Source organism: Cupressus sempervirens, chromosome 5 (assembly GCF_028749045.1).
Source record: "Cupressus sempervirens isolate cs-2001-9-10 chromosome 5, ASM2874904v1, whole genome shotgun sequence".
NCBI lineage: Eukaryota > Viridiplantae > Streptophyta > Pinopsida > Cupressales > Cupressaceae > Cupressus > Cupressus sempervirens.
In genome coordinates, this window is record NC_143122.1 from 483388537 (window position 1) to 483394536 (window position 6000).

Consider the following 6000-nt stretch of genomic DNA (forward strand, 5'->3'; position numbering starts at 1 on the left):
TCGTAAGCCTTTATAAGGGAAAAAATTTCACAGGGTAGATCATATCTTATGAAAAAAACATTATAGTCATAATTGGACACAATTTACAATTGCAGTAGTGAAGATTTTTGGGTGTCAGCCCCGCCCCAGTTTTACCTTCTCATTGGAGGGTTTCTAGGTAACCAAATTTATTGCGTTATGTGTTATTTACTTTATGCTATGGATGTGATGCATTTTAAGTTATTTTAGTTTATATGATAAGTTATAAGATGGATGTTGGTGATATGCTTTAGAGGCAAAATTTTTAAGTGTTGATTCACCCCCCTCTCAGAACTTACTTTCCCATTGGTATTTCCAACAATCTTACCATTATCTTGGCTCTCTATACTTAGTAAAAAATATTTGTAACACTTATTTATGCTTCTCTATCAGTTGATCAATATTTGTAACACTTGTTTATGGCTTTGTGAGCATTAAAGTTCTCTCTTTGGTCTTCTCTTATTCTTCTTCTTCACTCCATCTTGTGTTAATTTTGTCAAGTAACTCCTTTGGAATATTTATTTTCAACTGAATTGGAGATTATTAAAATTTATACATCGAGAATACAATTGAATCTTCTATAGTTTTATTCTACTCTTTAGTCAATTTTCTATATTTGAACCATAATATATATCCAATAGTTTCAAATTCCCTTATTCCTTTTTCTAGATATTTTGTTGTACTCTCAATTCTTGATCTTGATGGCTGCACTATTGGCTTTGGATTTGTTTTCTTCCTTCCTATCCTTGAGCTTCCTTCCATTGTAGTTTAACTCCTTATTACCCTTCTTGTTGGTGCTTGAGCAATTCTTGATCTTTTTTTCCTTACCAGTGCCTATTATGTAACTTTCTTCTATTTTTCCAAATTGCTCTTAATTTTAGTATATGTGGTAGGTATCACTGTTGATTTCTATTTGATGATTCCTTCACCTTTGAATTTCTTTTCTTCAAATATTACTCTTCTATAAAATTCTTCATATGTTCCATACAAATTTTCTTCTATGTTTTGTTTTTCCTAACAAATGTTCTATCAGTTTTATCAACTCATTTTCTTTAACTTTATATTTGAATGGTGGTAACCAAGATGTCCTTGGATCAACTTCTTGTACTATGCATATATGTGTGCTAACCAAAAATCATATAATTTTCATTAACATTTCAACAACATAGGATGATATATGATAGCTTCCATTTATATTTTCTTGAAAATATTTAAAATAACTCCACATTGTTGAACTATAGTTCCTTCCTAACTACTCAATATATCTATTAATTTGATGTATGATTAGTTCACTTAATATACAATTCATTATTCCAATACCCCAAAAAAGGTTTTGTACATAAAAGAATATACACAGTAGTAATGTACCATACCTCAATCCTTTCTTCTTTATTTTCATTAGGTTCAATATCAATTATTCCCTCAACATTTATGCTAATTAAACTCATTTTCCTCTATGAAAATTTCATAAGTAGCTTGTACAACTCCACTTGGTACATTGTCCAATTGCTCTTCTTGATAAATTTTATAACCAATAACTAGAGATGAAAATTTCATCTCATTATCTAATCTACTACTTACAAAAATGTGTTATGCTCTTCTCTCTATTTGATCAATCCTCCAATTAGAACTTTGGGGTTCAACTCCTTTGTACACTTACAACCAATTATTGATACTCCTATAATTATATTAAAAATTTATTTGGTTATCTCCACATGTCTTCCTCCTTATATCCATATGTAGTCTCCATGTATTCTTCTCAACACATACTTGATCCAGTCTACTACAAAATGCTTTAATGTATGCACAATTTGAGCTAGTTCTTTTATTCCCAAATACCCAAAATCATTGATCAGTAGTCCTTCTCCCTTGTATAGCTCCTTATATGTTGTACTTATCTCTTCATCATCAATTTTAAATTACTTTCTCTAGTTAAATGATCTTATGTCCTTGATTACTATTACTCTTGTAATGCCCTGCCCAAAGATTCTTGGAATACAAGGATAAAACATGCACTGAATTATTTTTTTTAAAGATAAGTTACTAACAACAACATAAAGTAACCAAGTGCAAGAGTGAAGCATCAGAACAAGGTGATAAGAATAGGGAACATGGAAAGACTCACATGTTCACCTACACCAATAGAAGTCTTACAACTACTTCTAAAGATCTCCAAGCTCTAAATTACCACTCACAAATCAAAGATGACATGAATCATGAAAATATACCAAGGAGATGTTCTCTTTTAAACCTAAAGTAAAAGCTCCTAGTATGATTAGAAATACAAGTCCATATCCACTAATCATATCATAATCATGAATTAGAAGTAGAGACCAACAATGGTCATGTAGAAGATGAGGGCTCAAAGTTTCAATCATTCATGTACTAAACACCATGCTAAAAGATAAATACTGACTCCTAAAATTTGGCTAAGTCTGAATTTCTAAAGCCCTGAAATTTCCTTGAATCTTTATCTTAACTCAGAGAGGTTTGGGACCTATCTCAATGAATCATCATATATATTAATATATATCTTAAATGTAAGGAATTAAATATATGTCAACTTATACTTAAATGATATATTTTAAACCCCATAGTAAAAATGTTTTGAACTAGGAAGGTGTGAAACGCAATAGGGTGTCTGAAACCAACTTCCAAACTTTCCTCTGCCAAGTACAAATGTCCATGATTTCTTGTGCAATTAAACACTAGTCCCTAGTCTTGTGTAATACTTTTCACTGTTGTGCACAAGAGGAAATACATAGGTGTACACGAGGAAGTGCACATGCCATGCAAGAAAGTGTTCATGGTGCATGAGATTTCATTTCTTCGTGTGAGGAAGTACATGCTCATGTGAGGAAGTACATTCTCACGCGAGAAAATGTCTTTCCCATGCGAGAATAAAACCAACAACAAGACCAAAAAATAAAGGAAAAAACATAAAATAATATGAAACCTCCAAGCTGGGGAGTACCTAATCCACAAAATGAGGCTTGGACACTTGAATGCAAGAAATACAAGAAACCATGCAACAGGAAGGAGAAAACATCTATCCATCTAATCCATAACAACATATAAAAGAATGTGCAGAAAAAATAAAATCACAATGTAAATACATGGTTCATAAACCAATAATCATATGAAGGAAATATAAAAAAACTAAGCACCAAAAAAACTAAAAATCGTGCTTAGTTCCTCCCAACCATAATGGCATCATGAGACTGCATGCATCCTAGCCATCCCTTGAGCACAACATCCCAAACTACCAACTAGATAGTTAGAGCTATCTTATGAGGGTGCTACTACTACAATGTAAGTAACATCATAAGAACAAGAAGATTTAACATGCTAATACATCAAAGCATAGATACTCCAACTAGTGGTGAATCACATCATCTAACCATATGCTATAACATCATAATAAAGGAATACGTCAAATGAAAAATAATATCATCTAAACATGATATCCAAGCATTCCAATTAAAGCATAAATCACTAGGAACATACTCTAGAAACTCAAAATACCAAGTGAGCATCAAGCATTGGTCTCAACTAGATATAGACCGTCTCTGTACTCTGGTCCCTAGTAGTGGTATAGGTAGCTATGATTGCCAGCCACATTAAATTTGCAGGCCCACTCCTGCAATGCTGGTGGAGATAAAGATCCAACCAAAACCACACATAAAACAAATGTCCATGGCTAACACTCATGCTAGATAGTAAAGAGGACTAAAACCAAGATCACAAGACAATGTAGTTATAACAAGTCCTGGTTAGACATTCTATGGTCAACTATGTAGGGACTCTGGTGGATCTTTGAGTAAGTCACTTGGAATCACGAAGCCCAAGCTAAATATCATGTGGAATCAACTCCCCAAGGAGGCCATCATAGCGTACACTTAAGTCACTGTCAAGTACTCACATTTAATTATCTTAGATTTATTACCCAATAATTTATTTAGTTATCTCTTATTTAGAAACTTCTTCACACCAGCCCTTTGGGAAATAATCACCAAGGTTAAAAGAGAAGCCCTTCCATTGCCTACCCTAAATAGCCATGCTCATCACACAATGAGTTTCCATAGGCAATGCATATTCCCAACCCAACTCCAATGAACATAACTCCATAGATGACAACCAGGATATTAGGCCTCTTAAGAACGTGAAAAATGCACACGCACATGATTGTGTGTGGGCACACCAACAACACAAATATCATAAATAGCAAGGGCTAGATGAGAAACAAAAGACACAAGTAAAAAAATCACTCAACCAACCTATATTTGGGAGTATAAATTCTACACAAATCCCAATAAACAATAAAACCAAACATCATGACTCACTCCACCATCCTAAATATGGGAGTATGGATTCTACATGAATCCAATGATGCAAAAAAACCATACATCATGAACTCACTCAACTAGCCTAAATCCAAGAGTATGGATTCTACACAAATCATAGCATCCAAGAAATAACAAGGTTTCAATAAAAAACAATAACACTAGGTACAAAATTACTCAACTAAACATAAAGTTGAGAGTGTGGGTTCAACACAAATACCAATGCAAATATAAAGATGCAATAGTGGTCACATTAAAATCCTATGGATAATCTAAATCCATGACCAACACTATACCAATAAAACCCAAGAAAACTGGGTGACATGCAAATCGAGGGAAAAAACTCAAAAACCCAATGTTAACAAAAATCAACAAAATAAAAACTCATTCTACCCTTAGATAAATGAGCCAAAAAATCTAATAAAAATCATGTTTGAACCTCGTATGAAAAAAAAAATAGCATAACGATGCAAAACCCCAAACCCCCATCCTAAAAAAAAAAAGGGAAATGCTCAGACCTACCCAACTGGATAGAGCTAGCAATTAGAAATGGAGGAGAACACTAGTTCTCAACCTCCAACCAAATGACTACAAAAAATAGAAGTATAAATATAGTTGAAATAGTAAAATAGGAGAGCCCTACTTGATAGCCAAAAAGGCAAATACAAGAATCTAAATAGTAAAGTAGAAACCCTACAAAAACTGTCAAAAGTCACAACAATCCAAGGTCTCCCCAAGATGGGTCCATCAAGACCAATTTCTTGATGATCCCAGGCTTGTATCTCCTACAGTGAATAGAAACACAATCCCCCAGAAGAGGATTTTGAAAAATTTCTCTCAAATTTCTATTTCCAAAAGTAATAAGTGAGGAATGTAATTCCTTTTTGGATATATATTCACTTTTTGAGTGAATAATGAATTAGGGTTATTAACCAGATCACCTAGTTAAACCCTAAATCCACCCAAACAAAAACAAGCTATTCCAAGTAATTGGAATTCAACTATGGCAAAGCTGTCAGGAATTAAATTCAATACGATAAATTCCAAAATTCCCTTAAACCAAAAATCACAAAATTCCTTAATAACTTTCACAACAATTGTGAACCTCTAAATGCATAGACACACTCACGATTCTAATCACTGAAGGGTTTAATTTAGATAATTAAATAGGATACATTGACCATATAGGGATGACATTAGCTAGATATGAACAACTTAATCAATAACTCCATGTGCCACTACCAAGGACATAAATCTTGCACACTAAACAACATGATCAAGTACAATTTCATATAATAATATAGCTGAAGTGATGAATGCATTAAATCACATCAAATAACCATTTATTTAATCACTTGAAAATCATCTACTTAAATAGCTCATTTTGCATAAATTACCAAAATGAACAAGGTAAATATTTGTAGCACATAACCCATGAATCCAACATGGACAATTCATTTCTAATTATTTAAAAATTTAACAATGGTTGTTTAAACAACATAAAAAGGCACCTAAAACACATAAGTGAACATGGTCATTTACATGACTAACCACTGCTATAGGAACGTAGTCTAGTGTAGCAGGATAATAATACACAGTGCAATCTCTACATACATCTTAGGGTAATCACAGAATAATA